Raw genomic sequence first — 20419 nt, 5'->3', positions numbered from 1 at the left:
CTACCAAAAAATTAAACCCTGTTGTTTGGGGAGGTGAGCGGAGCAAGCACCAGGTTCTCACATTGTAAGGGGATGCTGTTCTCTCAGACCCCAGGAATCGGCTACCTGCCCAGACCCCACCCGGGGCACTGTCCCTCCCCGCCCTTTCTCAAGTGAGAATCCTACTGCTGGGCTCTGTCTAGTGACCAATTCAGTAAGAAAACGCTGACTTCTGCCTGCCCAGAGTGTGCAAGAGCCAGTGGGCACCTGCCTCTTGCTGGCAGAAGCCCTTCCACAGTGTCGGAATTCCATGCTCTGGAAATGGATCCACATATTTTGCCTGTTTCCGTAAGTGAGCAACTTCCCACAATGAAAAATATTTATAATCAGTTAAATCTGAAAGTTCCCAAGTGCAGCTGATTTACGAACTTTTAAGTCTCCAGTATTAATATTTCGTAAAGAAAATTAAGTTAATGGACAGCGGATAGTTGGAAACAGTTCTGCTGAAGACACTGCCTTGTCGGCTCCCTGAGGATCCTTGGTTTGGCGTTTCCTCTTGTCTCTTTGCAGTGTCTTAAGGAAAAAGCATGTATCTGGGCCCAGCCAGCTCTACATTTTCCAACAGACCTTGTGATTATTAATGTAGGGATTCGAGAGATGGCAGAATTAATGATCTCGTTAAAAATCAGTGTGCATGAGACTAGGGGCACTGCAGCTTGCACTTCCAGACTCAGGGTGACGGTGAGGTGTGGTCCATCAAGTCGGGGGACTGTCTCTGTCCTAATCATGGCTCCTGGGTTGTCGCCCCTCCTCCTGGCTGAGTCGGGGGCCATCTCCTTTCCGAAGTCCAGGAGTGCAGGACCCGAGCATCTCCATCAGGGAGGAGGGGAAGATCCCGAGTTGCCCCCGTGGCCACAACCCCACATGCATGACTCTGTCGTCCCATGGAGACTGGTCCCTCAGAGAACTGACAAGCGGGGCTGACCAAAAGCCAAGTGCCCAACAGAGGGGTTGGCTGTGTGACTTGGGGGCCACAGAAGAGTCTATGTGAAGTAACATCTCAGATGGAACCTTCTCTAGGAAGACACAGGCTGGCAAAGTGCTGGGGCAAGACTACAGAAGAGCACGGAGCTCCTCGACTGCATCTTCCTGGGCATTTCCTGCATACTTTTCAGGATGCCTGGTGGAAAGGTGACTGCAGCTGGTGATGTCTCTAGTCTAGAAGTTGGGAGGCACCGGACAGGGAAACACAGTTGCTGTGGTGCTTGTCTTCCTGGACATCCTTGTGACTGAACAAGCTGAGAGGAGGAGGACCTCCTCATGGGTGTGGATGCGTAAGGCTCTATGCCATGATAGTGTTAGAGAAGATGGATGGATGGGTGGATGGATGAATGGACTGACAGATAAGGAGGAAGGGAAAAGAATGAAGGGGCAAGTGGAAAGATGATGGATGGGTGATGGATAGATAGGAAAAAGGGAAAAGGAAGAAAGGAAAGGGAAAGATGGGTGGGTACATGATATCTAGCAGATGATACATAAATGATAGAAGTAAATACAGATAGATGATAGGGGTGATGGATAGATGGATGGATGAGTGGATAAATAGATAGGTAAGGGTAGATAGATAGATAGACAGGTGTGCAAATATAGTCAGAAGAAGAGAGATAGCGGTTACTGTTCACCAGCATGTTCCATAATTCATTAGCAAAGATATTTAAATTATTTTCATTTTAGTCCATTTAATTGAAACCAGCATCTTCCATTTCCCATTGGGCTGCTTGGAAAGAGTGTTGTGGTAGAGAGTGGTCTGTATGTTGCGACAGATCAGACACAAAACTGAAGCATCCCCTGGGCACCCCAGCAGCTGGAGGGGCTTCAAGCCCTCTTGCCAGCCCTCTCCTAGTTAGGGGCCTTCTTCCAGGGAGCAGGGGTCCGCTTCCCTGTGTCTCTGGGTTGGTCCCCACTCGGTTTGGTCTCTGTCCATCACATCTGTGGATTTGTGGGCCTCTCTCTGTTTCCACGTGTTCAGGGAGTCCTTGGCATCTGTTTCTGTTTTCCAGTCACACTGTTAATATTTGCTCTCATGCATTTCTTTTTAAAATGGCACTGCCAACATTTCTTTAGTCAAAGGTCAGCACTGGAACTGGGGTTTCTTTAGGAAAAGTTGGAATGTGCAGGAGCCCTCGAATGGACCACGATCCCAGACTGGGTGTTGGCTCCCCGGGGCCCCCCATATTGCCCTGCCTGCCCCCCGGCACAGAGCATGGCTGTTGAGTGTGTTTGCCGTCCTGTAACTTCCTCAGACAACTGCCCATCTCCTCTGCTGACAGGCAACAGCCTCGAATGAAAGTTCATTAGTCTATTGAAATGTTACAGTTAATTGCGAAGTTAGTCCCCAGAATTGTCAAGTTCGTATTTCCATCTGTGCCTGAGCGCAGCAATAAAGAATGTTTTTGGACAGGTTAATTTGCCTAAAATACCATGCAGTCAATCAGAGTAACAAAGTTGTTGATGCCCACATCTGTCAAACGGGGCTTTCATCACTGCCGTCCTCTGGTTGTACAAGTTGGCAGAAATACAATGAGCGAGAGTGCCAGAAATGCCATCCAACACGAAACACCCAGCAGCTAGGGGCTGTGCTGGCAAGGAGTGTTCTACCGTTCAGGGTCCGTTTTGGAAGTAGTATGTGGTCACTGAGGTTAGAAACGGCTTTAATATTTAACTCAGATTGCTGGTGTTATTTACATGTGTTAATTTTCTATTTTACTTAATTCACTGCAGATGAAAACCCTCTTTCAAATGAAGTGTGTCTGTGCTTCTGTCTCACATAGGTGTTTACTTTAAAAATAAAGATGGTTCATGTGTATATGCATCCTAAGTCACTTCAGTCATGTCTGACTCCTTTCGATCCCATGAACTGTAGTTCAGCAGGCTCCTCTGTCCACGGGATTCTCCAGGCAAGAATACTTGAGTGGGTTGCCATGCCCTCATCCAGGGGATCTTCCCAACCCAGGGATCGAACCTGAGTCTCTTAGGTCTCCTGCATTGGCAGGCAGATTCTTTACCAACTAGCACCACCTGGGAAGCCCAGATTACATTTATACACTATAATTATTATTAAAGTAGGGTCCCCAAGTTCTCTGCCGGCATTAGCTTGGGTTAGTCGTCTCACAACTGGGTCCTGTCCTCTCAGGGAAGGACCAGCCCTCCAGGACTTGCAGCAGGAGAGGCGGAAAAAGAAAAGTTTGACTGTGACACTCTGTGTCCAGTTTCACACAGGAGAGCTGGGAGGAAGTGATGGATGGGTTTGCCTATCTCAGTCCTGCTGACCATAACAGATTCCACAGACAGGCGGGTGAACAACAGCATTGATTTCTCACAGTCTGGCAGTTGAAGTTCAAGGTCAAGGGGCCTGGTGAGGAGTCTCTACCTGGCTTCTCACTGTGTCCTCATGGGGCAAGGGACAAGAAAGGCAGGAAGCTTCCTCGTGTCCCTTCTAATGAGGACACTGATCCCATCGTGGGGGATCCATCCTCTGACCTCATCACCTCCTGAGGGGCTCTGCCTCCAAACACCATCATGCAGGGGGGTCGGGGTTTCAACATATGAATTCAGTGGACATACGCTCAGTCCATAATATGCTACATTTAACGCAGTACTACACTCTGTCAGCCCGTGTGTTTGTAGAGGGGGCACACTGACATCAACAACCAAGCTGTCACTTAAAGTGTCTCCAGACATCGCCACTTGTCCCCTGGGTGGGGGCAGAATCACTCCCAGTTGGAAACCTTTGTTCAAGGTAGAAGTGATGAGCAATGGGAGTGGGCTGCAGGCTGAAGAGCCAAGTACCTCGGGGGTTCAGTGAGGAGCCAGGCCATGAGGATGGGGGGCCATCTGTCACTTGGAAGCCATTTGGAGCAGTGGGATGAGTCTGAGCTTTCAATGTGGACCATGGTAAAGTATCTAATCTAATTAAACAAACTAAGAGGCATACCTTTGGGGCAGACTGATATTTAGACTAATGACACGGGTATTTGGGTTGAGTGGGGACACAGGGTCGGTAGTGTCAGCTGAGAGCTTGAACTTTGGAGTGGAACGGGCCTGGCTTCACATTCCGGCCAGGCCCTGGGCCAGCTGGTGGCTGGGAGTTTATGCAACATGTTTCTGAGTTTCTCCATCTGTGAAATGGAGCTGGATTGATGGGAGGATTAAACAGGATCACGCCCATGGCAGAGTGTGAGGATACCTTGTCACCAGCAGACCTCTTGTCCTCCTGTCCTGGGACACGGAACCTTCCTGGGAGAACCTTGGGGTTTACGTTTCTCCACACCAGCTGGAGCCCCCTTCTCAGTTCCCTTTTAGAATAAATATTGAAGGTGCTAATTCCACATGTTTCTTCCTTATGTAGATTCCACCCTTTGTCAAAGTGTTTAGGACTCCCACTACAATAGAAGTGATTTCAAGAAAAAACCAAACACCTACAAATGCACAATCGCCTATAATTAAACCACAGAAAGAGAGCCCGGTAGGCTAATTGAGAGTCCTATACGATGGCTGTACTTTCTGTTCTGTACATCAGCACCATTTGTTGAAAGCGTGTCAGAGCTGATCTTTAGGGACATTCTGACCTGTCACCATGCAGCCCTGGGGACCAGTCATCAACAGGAAAAGCTGTTTTAGCAAGTCATTGAGTGTAAAGTGTTTTGTAAATGAAATAAAATCTAATCAGGAAACACGGTTTTTTCACTGTCTTCAGCAAATCTGACCCTGGCAGGACCTACTCTAAGAGGTCATCCCCACCCCAGTCAGACCTCACTGTAAATGGCTCTGGAACCAAATGGCTTGGGTTCAAATCTGGGCCCTGTCCTCACTCTGGGTCTTGGGGCAAGTATTAATAGCTTATTCTTCCTGCTGTTGCAATGGGGCTTCCCAGGTGGCGTTAGTGGTAAAGAACCCACCTCCCAGTGCAAGAGACGTGGGTTCAATCACTGGATCGGGAAGATCCCCTGAAGGAGGGCATAGCAAACCTCTCCAGTATTCTTGCCTGAAAAATTTCATGGACAGAGGAGCCTGGCAGGCTACAGTCCATGGGGTTGTAAAGAGACACGACTAAGTGACTTAGCATGCACACACACCTGCTGTTGCTTCCTTATCTGTATATTGAGGTGATCAGAGTCTTACCTTGGAGGATACAGTAAGGATGAAACAAGAAGCCCCAAGCTCCCAGTAAATGTTCCATGAGACCATCCTTCATCATGCTGCTGTCCCCTCATGAGCAGGGTCCAAACAAAGGAAAGCTATCATCCGTCTTTCCTGAAACTCACCCCTAAAGCCACATCAAGGAGTCGTGGGCCCACAGAGCCCTACTGTCCAAGTCTCAGCCTCAGGCAAGGCTGACTTTGGGCTTCTTGGTCTTCAAGTGCTTCCCTGGGAAGTAGATGTAGCCTACATCAGGGAACCTTGCAATCTCCCTTCTTGACTTCCCAGGAAAGTGGTTCCAGACAAGGTTGAGGGTGTCTGGCAAGGACAGTGCCCATCGGGTGGAATCCAAGGCCAGACGGGTAGACTGTGAGGCCAACCCCCTGTGCCCATACCCAGGGGTGTGAAGATGGGGATTCTCAATGCAAGGATAAGGAATAAGAAAGGAAAAGACAGTGTGAACTTCAAGGGACAGAAAATCTCTCAAAAAATTCCCCAGAAAATGCCAGGAAATCCCCCAGAGGGAACCGTGGGGGCTTCTCTGATGAGGAAAAAATGAAACCAAGAGCTTAGAGACGTGTTTGCAGAAGCGGGAGGAGTAGGTGAGGCCTGGGTGAGAGGGAGCAGGGTGCTGGCTTCTTCCCAGAACTGATCTCAGGAGCCCAGCAGCAATCCAGGTGACCCCAGTGAAGCCGTCTGCAGAACCACAGCAAAGGAGGGTGAAAGATGGTCAACTAGTTGGTCAGGGCCACACAGTTAATAAGTTGAGCTCAGTTACACATAATTGTGGACTGTGAGGCTCCACCTGAGCAGTGGGTGCTTTTGTTTCTAGGTCATGGGGCTGGGGTCTTCCTAGGCTATCAAGTTGCCTTTTGAGGCTCATGCATCATTGATGGGATGTGTAAGCATCTCCAGGACAAGACCCACTGGGTCTTGAAGACCAGAGAGGAGCATCTCGCTGCGTGGTGCCTGGAGCCCCCGCAGGACTCTCCTGGTGGTACTGAGATTTCCCAGAGGCACCCACCCTGGGCACAAGAACACGGGAAGGGCCACTTTTAACAAATTTGTTTCTACTCTGGTTGTTTAATTAGTATATTCATTCAACATGCAAATATTTAATAAGAACTTTTCCCTCTTCTGTGACATCAGAAATCTCTGACATTTGCTGAACCGACTTGGCATCTTTATTAAGGATTTGTATTGGAGGCGTCCGCAGTTTTGAGCAGTCTGTGTGAGAGTTTGTTCCAAAGAGATTGTGTGGGTGTAGGAAGTAGGGAAAACACAGGGCTATATTAGGGTCAGAAATAATGATCATCTACTTATCAGGAGAACCAAATATCATCAGATCAACCAAAACAAACCTGGAAGCAGTGAAAACAACATAATTTTAAAGAGGCAAAAAAAATGGAGATTTTTGTCTGTTTGTTTTTCAGGGTCTTTTTTTAGACTCAGCCATCTAGGCAGACACTCAGATACTCAGGGCCTCCATACGTAAAAAGCAGAAGCTGTCACAGACTGCAGAGGGCATCCCCATGTGCTCGTCCTCTAAGCGTTGTGCTCGACCTGACAGCAGGGCAATTTTGGTCTCATTGCCGAATTTTTCAGATAAGGAAATCAGGGAATGGCTCCTGGGCTGCTCAGCTTCTGCAGTCCCATCAGGGGTCCCTGTCCTACCTCCCCACGCAGCACAAAGCGGGTTCTCATCTCATTTTTGGGCCCTGGTGTTTCTCTGGCCCCTGGAACGGCTGTCTTCCTTCCAGCATCTCTGAAATTCCCCACCCCTACCTGCCCGGCTTCCCGGAGGTCTGTGCACCTCTCACACATGCTGTGTCCTCTCCCCAGGACCAAGGTCAGGTTGAAAACACTGACAGGTCCTGTGCTCTCTGTTGAGAGAGGCACCACTCACGTCACATTTTGCTCCTCGTCCCCAATGCGTATGGAGCTGAACACCTTCCCCAGACAGTCCCCCCTCAGTGACAACGTTGTGGGCTTGCTCATCAGTGTCCAGCTTCCCCACTGGCCTCTGAGGTCTCCGGTTCATTTTGTAGTTTATCTGTTTGTCTACGTAACTCAGGCTGCACGAATTCATATTTTATTTGTATTCACTGAAGGCCGAGCGTGGGTGTGAGTGCTCCTGCCAGGAGCCTGGCTGGTCTTCCGGGTACAGGAGAGAGCATACCATCCATAGACCGGGAAGACCCCCAGCCCCACAATCTGTGTGTCCAGCCTGGATGAGGGCGGGGCTATTCTGGCCCAGTCCTGGGCTTTCACACTCAAGTGTGAGAAGCAGGGACACAGCGGAGCCATGAGCACACTCACCCCTGCATCCAGACCCTCCCCGTATGGCCACTTGGCCACATCCCCAGGTGGATGTGTGAGGTCAGGAGTGGACAACAGACCCCATACCCCCTCTCACGTCCCTGTAGGGTAGGATGGTGTCCTGGACACCCTTCATCCTGGTTCTGGACAGTGCACTGCATGCAGGGGACCTTAATAAATGCTTCATGAATGTCAGCTTGCACTTCTCCACCGAGGCATTGCAGACATGTCTGGGCTCTCTCTGTGAGCACCTCTGCTCCTGAACCAGTGGGCAATGTCTCAGCCGGGAGCCCGAGGCTTGTCTGCAGAGCCCAAGGTGCCCACCTTGTTTTCAACCACGTGGGAAGCAGGAGCAAGGGGCTGGATGGGTGGTCACCCTGCTTGCAGTGAGACACAGTGGCCGCCAGGCCTGAGGAGCTCCCTGGCTGCCCGAGTCCCACGGAGCATCTGCCAGGGGCTGGAATCAGGATGCTCTCAGCTCTCAGCAGTACCAGAAATGAAATAAAAAAGATAATTCAGAGCAGGGTCTCGGGAGTAAATCTGCCAAGACAGACAAGTCACAATCAAAGGCTCGGCGGGTCCTTATCTGTCCCTCACACGTGTCGCCATGGTGCTTGCGGTTGGCTTTAATTATTGATATTTCTTTTTAAGTTAAAGACGAATTTGAGACAGCTACAAACTTGGAAGGTTTATCTTCCAATTACAGGGAGACCTATTAAGAATGATCACTGGAGTCAGCAATGGACTTTCCAGCCGCTCCCAGAGGTAGCCGAGGCCATGGGGAAGATCCAGGGGTGGGGCCTCCCAAAAACCGTGGTGCTGTCCCCCTTGTGTCCTGCCCACGTGGGGGTGCCGCTGCCACATGTATCCCCAAGTGCCCTTCCTCATCGCAGCCAGACAGACTGAGCCCCTCCAAGCTTCTCTACTGGAAGATCTCAGTCTCTACATAGGACTCTGCTTCTCCTGTTGGAGATGAATGCACTTTGTGGTGACTCCAGCATGGAAATCGGGAACACATGGAGCCCTGGGATAGGGAGCCCTGTCTCATCCCAGTGTCTGCCTTTCTCTGGGCTCCAAGGAGGGTGACAGCATTTGACAGAGCTCCTGATGCCCACGGAAGCCTGGAAGGAGACAGACTCAGACTAGGACATCCTACAGAGTGAGCTCTGAGGGAAAATTCACCCCAGACCCTGGAGACCCCAGCCACCATCCCCAGGCTTTCTCACCAGCTTGTCTAGATTTGGCTACAGTCCTGCCTCATCCACCCATCCTCCCATGTATCCTCCCACCCATCCACTATCCACCTATCCTCCCAACTGTCCTCACATCCATCCATCCATCAATCCATCCATCCTCCCATCTATCCATCCACCATCCATCTATCCACCATCCACCCATCCATCCATAAGTTCTCCTAATCATCCTCCCATCCATCCATCCATCCTAGGTCCAGTTGCTCAGGAGGGAGATGTTGTGGGTCTCCAGTGTCATCCCTGATAAGGCTGAACCCCAAAGGAAGCAACTTTGGAATTCCTGAAGTCAGAACACAAGGAGGAGGTTTCTCCAGGGGCTCCCCACTTTGCACACATCTGGGACCCCCTTCTTCTGAGCACTGGAATTGAGGGTACCATCTTTCTGGCTCCTGCCCTTCTAACACCCCCACCCCCACCCATGTTCCCAAAGCTACCGGGCTGTAGGCTACCTCATAGACCTCAGGGCAGGGGGCCGGACAAAGAGAGGCCTCAAAGCCGCCACAGAGGTCTGCTTCTGTGCTTGGAGGTGGTGGGGGCTTTGGAGTTCTGCCAGGGGCAGGAAAGGGACTTCTCCTGAGCCCAGAAACCACCTCCTATGACTGCCGTGCAGAGCCAGGCCTCCCAAGCACAGACAGCCCCGCCCACTGCTCTGCTCATCCATGCTGGCCTCTGCCCTTGGACGTGAACCTTGGTGTCACGCTGTTATTTTTCTCTCATCTCATTTCCAGGGTAAAAAGCAGCTATCCCTCATTTAGATCCTTGTGCTAAGGGCTACTGCAGAATTCTGGAGGCACTGACCCTCTGTCTGCCCACTAGGAAAGGGCTCCAGGAGACCCTGAGATGGAATGTGGGGAAATCAAAACCTTCGTAAGAAGTCAAAGTCTATTTCTATTCAATCTAGGAGACTTTGGCTCAAACCATTAAAAATGAGAAAAAGTTTCCTTTTTGGAGAGAGATCTGCCAGGGCTCTTATTACATTAATAAGTCAAGTGTGGTTTTAAACTGGGATTTTTGCTTGAATAATTAGTTTTCTCATTTACCAACTGAAATGAAATCTCCATCTCTGTTGAGTTCGTTCGTCTCCTGTGTCTCCTGTTAGACCCTGGTGGCTCCTGATCATCTGAACACATTTTTCTGTCTCTCCCCTCTGAGCCCTGTTTGCAAGTTTTCACACAGTTTTCAGCCCTGGCTGCACTCAGGCTGGAAGGCAGGGGATGGTGGTCACTGGTCCCCACCACTGCCCCCCTCCCTCTCCCTCCACCACCTCCCCCAGGACCCGATGCTCCCAACTCTGAGCCCACCCCTGACCTCTTAGACATCTGAGACCCTCAATCAGTGGACATGTTGGGGCCCAACCGTCTGAACTCATAATGTGATGTGTCCAGCTGCCCAGGAAGCTTCATCCAGGCTTTACCGGAAGAGTCTGCAGTCTGAGCCTGAGTGGAAGGGGTGTCAGCCTGGAACCAGGGACAGCCCACAGCCCACTGACCTTTCCTGGGTGACCCCTGCACAACCTGGATCAACTCCACCCCTACCCCCACCCCCGGATTGCAGGGAGAGATTCTGGCCTCTCGTCCACTGTAGACTCCCAGATCCACCCTGGAGACCAGGGTATACTGAGTCTTCCTGTGATTTTGCAGTTTGTCTTGACTTGTTTTGATTTTTGCTTTTCTTTGTTTTTATTGTAATACTTTTCTAACTGTTTTATTTTGAAATGATTGTACATCAGTTGAAATGGTTGTACATCAGTGGAAAGTTTCGAGGATAGTACTCCCCACCCCGACCCCACCTCCAGTGGCTAACACCACCCACATCTGTGGTGCACAGTCACAACCTGGACACCGGCCCAGTTCTCCACTGTTCATCACACACGTGGATTCATGCAGCCCCCGCAGTAGACTCAGAGCTGTAGCAGGGTGGTTCCCTTCCTCCTTCTGCCCTTAGAGTCACACCAGCAAGGCCGTGGGTCACTCACTTCCCACCCAGTCTCCTCCCATAGCACATGGGAGGCCCCACTGCACACACGCACCCGCTTTCTGCCTGACCCTGAAGCTCTAGTTCTTCCTAGGAACCAGGACACTCTTCCTCTCTCACTGCCCTGTGTCAACTTGTCTGTCAATTCACCTTCTTCCTTTCTTTTCCATTTTATTTTTCTCCTGTGTACTTTTCCTCACATCTTAACAAGCATCTAAACCTTACAAAATATTAGCTTTGTTCTCTTCCAGTGTAGAGGATCTTTGTCATTAGAAGGAAAATGACATAAAAATAAAAAGCATATTGACTAAATTTGAAGGATATCGAGTCCCTTTGGGGGAGTAAATCGATGACAAATCATGGATCGTAAAGCCCAGGAGATGTCTCCTGAGCTCACAGTTTGCTTCTTTGTTTCTCTGATGCTCTGAATTGCCCACCGTTTCCTTCACAGCCTCTGAATTCCCTGAAATGCGCATATAACAACATATAGCATCAGATTCTCAGGCTGAATTGGTTAGGTTTGGGTTTTTTCCCTATTTGAATTGTGGATAACTCTTTTCACTTAGAAAAAACCACTTAGGTGGTCTCTCTCCACCTGGTTGGCCCACTCCCTTCCCAGCACCTGGACTCAGGGTCTCACTGAGAATCAGGACAGTCACTCAGCCCTTTCCCTGCCCTCGGGTCACCTGTCATCTCTCCATCGATGGCCTTAAATGACTTTGTCTGATGTGGACCAGGTTACTCTCCACAGCTCTGAATGCTCCGTAAGAGTCATTCTCTGACTTACCCTCGTGTAAGTTCTCAGGCCACAGGCTGGGTGAAGACTGGTAGCCCATACGATGGATCCTTTCTGTGGTCATTTTCAGCCATCGGCTGTGGGTAGAGATGATGGGTGCTCCGGGCTTTGGGGCACACCCTCTGCTTGCCATGGAGACCTGGTCCAGCCTGGAAGCCAGGCAGTGGAGCAGAGATGCCTCACATTCCGTTGAAGTGTATACTGCCTGTGCAGACTCCCATCTCCCTCTCTGCCCTCTTGAGTTCTGTGCTTCCAGAAAGGGTTGGTTTAGGGTGTTGCTTTGACATTTGGAATGATGCAGCACAGAACAGAGGCATACTGTGGATGTGGAAGCAGAGGGGACCCTCAGAACTGAACCCCCCTAGAAAATCTTGGAGATCCCAGAGAGGCTTTGAACTTCCACAAGTGTGTGATGGGGGTTGGAGCCAATTCAGGTCCCAGCTGACAGGATGATAGGAATTATAAGCATCTCGCGGTGTCATCATGGGAGTGATGTGAACTGTCTCGTGTAGAGCACAGAAGGGGCATATAAGGACGTCACAGGTGTGGCTGCTGGTAGAACGAATGAGTGAACGCAGGAATGAATGCGCAAAGGAGACCATCCACCTGGATCATGCTTCTGTGCAGGACATTCTACAGCATTTGGCAGCCCATCTGAAGCTCAAGCAGGACAATGGGCTGAACATGAGAGAGGGGCATGAATTCATAATACAGGCACCTGACCCTGCTTCAGTGGTAGTAATCAGTGCAATTATGATCTGTGCTGTTAAGTGCCCACGGATCACATGGGCCTCCCAGAGTGCTCTCCACTTCATCCTTCTCACAAGGGAGCCAGCGTGGGCCAACCGCTGGCCCCCTCTGCCAGTGCTGCAATCCAGCCGCCAAGTACCATCAAATTAATTGATTCCTTCCCCCGATTGTGTCAGATTGCTGCTCTGTCATTTCCTTTGTGTGCTCACTAACTATCCAATGCTCACAGTTCCCAACCTGAAATAAAGCCATTGATGATATTAATTTAAGCACATGGCCTCTTCAAAGACATGATAAAGAAGAAGGGTGGTAGGTCATCGTGATTAAAACTGGAGTTTAACATGATGATCGGGGGTCAAGGATAAATTGAGCTTGTACTTGTCCAACATGGGCCATAATCCTGCAAAATTCTAAAGGAGAAGAGTTCATTTTTCCTTAAAGATCCATCTCGTTCTCCTCTGGCAATTTATATTCTCAGCGCGGAGCTGAAGGCAGGAGCTTCTCAGGACCTCTCGGAGCTGTGAGCAGCATCTTTATTTCTTGGTGGACTGGAGGTTAGCTGGCCAATTATTTTATGTCCTTTTTTGTATTAAGAATACCGCTGTGAACAGAAAACGGTCTGGTTATCTGGCAATGAAAATGCCCATCTTTGTCATCTCGGAGCCGTTTTGTCAGATGCCGAACCCAAACGCAGCTCTGTTTAGTCATAATTGCCTTCTGTTCGGTTTTGAAGTAATTACTTTCTTATAGGAGTTTTTGCTGTTTTATCTTCGTGGATGGTTCACTTGGGAGAGCTGATGGGAAAAAGAAAGCCATAGATCTGGCGTCCCCAAGAAACACCACAGCTTTTGATGTTCAGTGTAGATTTTGATAGAAAATCCCAGAGAAAATAGCAAAATCTCTCTTTAGCTGGAGGAAAGCATGTGCTCAAAATCGTTTACTTTTCTCGCTCTTTGTGACATCTGAACAGGAAAGCCAGGCCAGCTTTCCTGCACAGAGAGATTTAAAGCCAGCTCATCAGAGCACAAATAATGATTTCAGTTGTGTCTCTGTGGCCAAGCTCACCATGACCCCCTAAACGGCCCCCCTCCATCCCTGGTTGCACCAGTCCAGCCTCCAGAGGGGAAGGCAAGCCTGCGCTGGGCAAATGCAGACACAACCCAGAAGGCAGTGTGCTTCCAAGGGTGGACCAGCCACCCAGCCCCGTGCTGGCTGCTAGGGCCAACGCCATGGCTGCCACTGTCCAAGGGGATTGTTGGTGAGCTTAGACAAGTGTACAAGCCATACCACCATGAGAAACGTGAAAGTGATCTCTCGAGGTGAGTCCCTGTCACAACCCAGGGGAAGATGAGGGATGCCTCGGGGGAGAGGGATCTGAACGGCTCTTTCAGACTTGGCAGGGATCTGCCGGCAGAGTCACACAAGAGCCTTGAATCCATACGTGTTTTTCCTACTGATAGAAAATTCTGCTTTCATCACCCAGCAAACTCAGCGCAGATTAATTAAACATGAGATGGTGATTAATGTTTGAAGAGAAACGGGAGTTTGGGCTATGCTGTTGGTCTGTCTCCGGGTGAGTCTTGGTTCTGCTCGTACTAATGACTCCTTAACGCGGCCGGTTTCAGCTCCGGGTTCAGTGACAGGGGTCAGAGTCCATGCTGGGCCCCGGGCGAAGCACCCACTCAGGAGGTGGTCCTTGTGCATGTCCATCTCCACGAGGAGCTCGGCGGGCCGCCTTGTGTCTGCTCCCCCAAGGCTCACAGGTCGTACCAGGAGGCCCATGTAAGTGGGTGTTGAGTTCTGACTTGCCTCTTGCTTGTGCTGCATGTTCAGGTCACTCTTCTTGCTTCCTTCCATGCCTCTGAGACTGATGACATGCTCTGGCAGCTGTGATGGAGGGGGTCCTGGGAGCGGGTCCTGAAGCATCAGAGGGGAGCTTGACAAGGAGGCAGCTTGACAGGGGAAGGTGCCAAGAGCAGGGCTCACTGGGGCCTTCCACCCATGGATGAATCTGGGGACACTCTCAGGCTTTCCCCCATTTCATGATTGGTGATTTGGGTTGTTATTATTGGCAGTAGTGGCCCTTCTCTCCTACCAAGCAGGCGGCAAACGTCTGGTTGTGAGCCCACCACTGCAGATTTTCTGACCATGTTCTCTGACTTTGAACCTGCCCTTTCCTGATCCCTCTGCGTTTTTCTCCCTCATTTATGCTGTTCGCCGACATTGTAACACTGTCAGTATATTGAGCCCCTGCTATGTTGCAGAAGTTAAAGAGAAAACGTTATTCTGACACTCGTTAAAGAAAGCAGAGAAGACTCTGCTGGATTCAATTGCAGAAGGGGAGGCAGACCGACCTGACCTCCAAATGCAGCAGGGAGAGCTGGGGATGCATGACCGGCGGGCAGAGTAGGGGATGATCACAGAGAGGAGCTTGATGAGATGAAAAGGGTGGGGGTTCTTGCTAAAGGCAGGCCAAGGAGTCAGATACCAAGGGCCAGGGGAATTGTCCATAAACCACCCAGCGGGGTTCTCTGATGAAACCTGGGTTTGGCAGGGCAAGGTCCAGGCCAGGTAGAGAAGAGGGCTCAGAGGACCCTGATGAAGTTTTGGTCAGAGGGGAGCCCCGGCCTCGGGTGTGCGTTTGAGGCCCGAGAACAGACCCTGCCATCGCCCCTGCAGATGTGGAGGCTCACACAGAGCCGTGGGGGTTGGGGAGCAAGGGTTCACAGCCGGCCGTGGCGACCCCGAATCCCAAACCTGGCCACTGACCATCCTGCCCTTGAAGTGCTGGTCCCAGATCTTGGTAAGGAGTCACTTCCCAAGCCCGTCCCCTCCCCCAGATTGCATGAGAGCTCTATTGATGAAGGAGAACCGGCTGGGCTTGGCATGAGTTCCAGCAGAAGCAGAAAGGAGAGGTCTTCACCCAAGAAGCTTCAGCAGGTGGGGAGGTCCCACCCAGACCCCACTGAAAGCCAGGGAAGCCCTAATCAGGGCAGAAGGAAATGTGTTCCTTGCCCCTTCTGTGGCCCGGATTACTTGCCAGTTTCTGAGATTCTCTGCAGGTGAACAGGCAGTCTCCCATCTTCCAGGAGCAGCAGAGCTGACGAGCCAAGGTGAAAAATCAGCCTCCCCTGTCCTGCAAAGACTCCAGAAAACTGGCCCTTGAAGCTGGATCCCAAAGACAGAGGCACTCGGGGAGGACTGCTATGGCTGGCTCGGACACTGCGGAGGGGACTCCCATCAGCCAGTTCGAGACTGGTGAACCTAAGGTGTGAAATGTTCCTTCAACCTCCCTCTGGCTTAGGAACCCCCCCTCCAACCTCTGAAGAGCACCTTCAGGACAGCTGAGGATTGCCAAGTGCCATAAAAGTATGTGCAGCAGGAAGCGAATGCCTTCCAAGTCAATAGATAGCAGTTCAAGACAGCCAAGGTCTTCATTAAGCCCAGAGAGAGGTGGTGTCAGACAGAAAGTGTCATGTGTCAGAGCAAAGTGGAGGCGTTAAGGGTGAATTAACCAATTGCCTTGTCATGAGGAAACCATGACTGTCCCAGCAGCAATGAGAACATCCTGGGGAGATTCTGCTTTAATGGTGCAGAGGGAAGGACAATGCTTGCTCCTCAAATAGCTCTGAATCCCAGGAAGGGCCCCGTGCACAGAACACCCACCCTCACGGCTGCTCCACCCCCTCAGCTCACATCACCATTCATTCCCAGAAGCAGGGAGAACTCTGGGAGCTCAACAGAGTTGAGCTGGTGGGTAGCCTGGTGGGCTACTGCCAGGCGTGTCCTTGACCTTGGGAAGCCCCATTGTATATCACAGTCATATGCCAGCTTTGATGAGCCTTTTGATCTTGTTCAAAATAGCATATTATTTTTAAAATATAAATAAGCCTAAATTTAAAAAAACAATGGATACATTGATTCACGTATGTATGTTCATGCTCAGTCGTTCAGTTGTGTCTGACTCTTTGTGACAATAGACTGTAACCCACCAGGCTCCTCTGTCCCTTTACTTTTCCAAGCAAGGATACTGAAGTGGGTTGCCATTTTCTTCTCCACTGATTCAGATACACTTGTCTTTAAGAACACTCAATACAAAAAATATATGAATTTATACAGGGGATACACTGCATGGTTTCTTTCCTACTTAGTTTACAAACAGAGCTTTCACTGCATTAGTCTGCTCAGGTTGTCATGACATGTGGACTGGGCTGCTTAAACACAGAAGTTCATTTCTCATCGTTCAGAGGCTGGGAAGTCCGAGATCAAGGTTCCAACGTGGTAGGTTTCATGGTGCAGCCTCTCCTCCTGGCAGGGTAGTAGCTACTATCCCGCTGTGTGCTCACATGACCTCTCTGAGTGCAGGGAGAGAGAGAGAGACAGAGATCACAAGAGTTCTGGCATCTCTTCTGATAAGGAGACTAATCCCATAGGTCCAGAGCCCCACCATTGTGATCTTATGTAACCTTAACAACATCCTTAGAGGAACCATCTCCAAACACTGTGACACTCAATTTACACCCAACATTTCTGTCGCTTCAACCCAGCTAGAGTCTTCGTGCCCTGGTGTTTCTCTTTCTCCATGTTTTCTGCAATTTCCATTGCCAGCCGCAAAGTGCTATAACCATGTGATCAGAGTCCACTCTTCATTGCATTACTGTTGCATGGGATTTCGAGAGGGAGCTCACCATGAAGGGTACTGCCTGCTTCCCTCTGAGGACAGTCCAAGAATAACTGTGGTCACCATCGTGCTGACTCACCCCAGTCACACCAGCCCAGCCACTGGGATCACCCTTCTCTGTGGCTGCCACCAGATCTGGACAAGGTCCATGGGACACAGGGACTCGCTGTTTGCATTCAACCACCATCCTCTGGCTGGAGCCCAAAGTCACAGGGTGAGAGGTAAAGTCAAAGACGTGGGCCAGGCTCAGTGCTTCTGGGCCCTCGTGTGCCTGGATCTTGTCCTAAATTATTTAGCTCTTTCTCACTTCTTTTTTTTTTTTTAAAGAAAAGCCTTCCTCTTGCTACTTCGTTAAACTGAATTTTGAGAATCTATAAGTTGTACATCCAGGTCACAGTTTATAAGTTGTCAAAAAACTCCAGTTGAGAAGTGAAGAATTGACATTCTTGCCTGCAATGGAGACAGGGAATCAAGGAACTCTGCATTCATTACAATGCCTCGCTTCCTGCAGGAAGAGTCTTGCAGGCTTGGCACCTGCCAGGAGTGGCTCAGGCTTCAGCTCCTACTGGAGCAGCTGAACGGGGCTCCATGTCAGTGTGGGAAGACAGAATAGCAGGAAGTGTGGGAGAACTTGAAGGAAGCATTTGAGCTTGTGATTGCTGTTTTGTTGTTTTGTCACTAAATCGTGTCCAACTCCTTGCCACCCCATGGACTATAGCCCACCAATCTCCTCCATCCATGGGATTTTCCAGGCAAGAATACTGGAGTAGGTTGCTGTTTCCTCCTCCAGGGGATCTTCCCAACCCAGGGATCAAACCTGTGTCTCCTGCATTGGCAGGCAGATTCTTTACCCCTTAGCCACCTGGGAAGCTTTATAATACAGGCCTTTAGCACAGTTAATTCAGGGATAAGTGTCCTAGCTGCATCCTTCTGGGAGGCTTGTACCTTTCCTGGTATTATGGTCTCATTCGTCACCTACGCTTGCCTCTTCACCTTCATTCTCTACACAGTTGCCGACCAATATTTTTATAATAAAAGTTAGGTCAATCACTGCTTTGCTCAGAATCCATCAATTGCTTGGCATCACATTAGTGAAGTGGGCCCGGGGCTCTTCAGCCTAGACTCCAGGCCCTCCATTATCTGGTGGCTGCACTCAGGCCTGTTTTCCAATACGGTCACAGTGTCTCTGATTTCCTTGAGGAAGCCAAGTGCCTCCTAACCTCAGAGTCTATGGCTCATTGCTACCAGAATGCCATTTCTCCTGCATTTCACCTGGTAGGCACTTCTCCCTTCGGGATGGTCACCCCCTCCAAGAAGCCTGCCCTGACCACCTCAGTGTACATTAGACCCTCCCCTGCCCCACTGTGCACTTTTCTCTTATAGCCCTGTCCTTTGCTCTGTGCATTTCCCCAATCAGTAATTACATATATTATAATTATATATTTATCATTCACGATGAATCTCTTCACCAGACCATAAGCTCCATGAGGACCAGTACTGGGTTTTCTTTACAACTGAATTCATAATACTTAAGATGATGCCTGAAACATAGTAGGCAATCAGTATATTGGGAAGATCCCCTGAAGTAGGAAATGGCAGCCCACTCCAGTATTCTTCCCAGGCAAATCCCATGGACAGAGGAGCCTGGCACACTACCATCCATGGGTTCGTCACGAGTTGGACACAACTCTGCAGCTGAGCACGAATGCTATATAGAAAAACTATACGAATCAGTATATACCTGTTGAATGAATGCTGCATTTGCTATCTATGCTATGACGTGTGTGTATAGATTTGATTGTCTATGTACTGGGTATCTGGACACATGGACAAACGCTGACTGACATTGTCATTAACTAGTTCATTTAATATTAGCCAGGAAGCTTTATTATTAAATATGTCATCCTTTTTCCCCTAAAAATATTTATTGGGCATCTACTGTATGTCAGCCACTACTCCTGGCAATGGGATGTAGTCTTGATAAGAGAAACTAGTTCTCACCTTTAAAAAAAACTATCCTTTTGCATCGATCTATGATGCAAAATCCACATGCTATGTTTATACTATATTTTAAGAGGTTTATTTCCATACTTAAAGGTAATAGTAATTACAGGTCTTTAGTGCTGCTAATTCAGAAATAAGCAGTATTTTGTTAGTTTTCCCAAAAGCTAACAATTAACTTAGGCTCTGCAGCTGGTGTAAAAATTATTTCATTTAGATATCAGCAAGGGTTTTGATCAACATATCCATACATAGACTGTCTACATAATTATGTTCTTAAAGGGTCATTATGTTTATTTCCACCCAGGACTAGCTTTGGAGCTTTGCTGAAGGAGGTGTTAAAACCAGTAACATTCCAGAGAGGACATTTGGGTTATCTTGCAAGTTAGAATTGTGGTTTGCCAAGGCAGGGACTTCTGACAGTTTCTTCTTATTTGGGGAATGACAGTTGCATTTTGGTGGGTGTTTCCCAGACTCACGGGTATTGATCTTGCTTGGATCTCCCAGCCCTGTGTGCAGAGCCTCCCAAGAACAGGTGGATGCTCCTGTTACTGCCCTGGTTTCCTTTCTGTGGCTTCCTTACCTTGTCACTTAAGACCAGCAACTTATCTTAACAGGAGCCCTCGGTCCAGTCAGTCCCTCACCTGGTCAGTGCATGGGTGTGGACTCAAACCTCTGGTGTTCTGGTGAAGCCAGAACTCAGGCTTCACCTCATAAGAGCCCTGTGACCTTGGACAGGTTGCTCCACCCCACAGATGAACTAAGGGCCATCTGGTCAACCCCACTGTAGGGCCTCCCGCCAACCTCCTCTTTTCTAATTTAGAGAATCCCAAATTTTTATCTATGCTCATTTATTTTCCAACGATTTGGTGATTTTAGTACCTCTCTCAAGCTTCTCTCTGTTCCTTAGTCTTAAACACAATTGTGAAAAGGGGTATTCCTCTTTTAATTCACTTACCTTTGTGATTGTGGATGGCAGGTGTTAAGAGAAGAGACCTCAGCTCTGGAGTGAGAGGCAGGTCCCAGTATCTGCCCTCCAGATGATGCTCAGAGGAGAGGAGAGTCCCACAGCAAGGGGTGCTGGGTGCTGGGTAGAGAATAGTGACTGACCTTGCACATATTTACTCAGAGGATGTCTTTGCTTAGGACTGCAGCCTGCAATCACAGAGAGTAGAAAAAGCGAACTGAATAATATGAGGTTTGAGTCAATGTCAACATTTTTTAATGTCACCATTTCTTTAACCTTTTTAAAGTACATAATAGACATTCATGGTAGAAAAAGGGAAAAATATAGGAAAAAATCATCCATAACCTCAGGATCCATGCAAAATTACTTTTACATAGTTTCTTTTATGCAGGTTCTTATTCCCATAAATTACATATATATATGTGTTCATTTATTGCAGTGGGTGATACTCTCTATGTTAAAGAGTAAGGTGCATGGTTCCTCAATAAACCATGTGCAGC

General features: G+C 49.2%; 1 protein-coding gene and 1 long non-coding RNA gene across 4 annotated transcripts in view; one reads left to right on the top strand and one right to left on the bottom strand.

Annotated features, from left to right (window-relative positions):
* Positions 1–20419, top strand: part of CDH4 (cadherin 4) — a 475802-nt gene that overhangs the window by 272397 nt on the left and 182986 nt on the right. The gene's annotated exons all lie outside the window — the stretch shown is intronic.
* Positions 16402–19624, bottom strand: LOC139036723 (uncharacterized). The gene is made up of 2 exons (XR_011489556.1): positions 19536–19624; positions 16402–16625 (listed from the first exon to the last, which is right to left on the bottom strand). It is a non-coding gene; the product is annotated as an uncharacterized lncRNA (long non-coding RNA).

The sequence above is a fragment of the Odocoileus virginianus genome, chromosome 9 (genome assembly GCF_023699985.2).
Source record: "Odocoileus virginianus isolate 20LAN1187 ecotype Illinois chromosome 9, Ovbor_1.2, whole genome shotgun sequence".
NCBI classification, from domain to species: Eukaryota; Metazoa; Chordata; class Mammalia; order Artiodactyla; family Cervidae; genus Odocoileus; species Odocoileus virginianus.
Note: the sequence above shows the minus strand (reverse complement) of the source record. Positions and strands in the feature narration are given on the sequence as shown.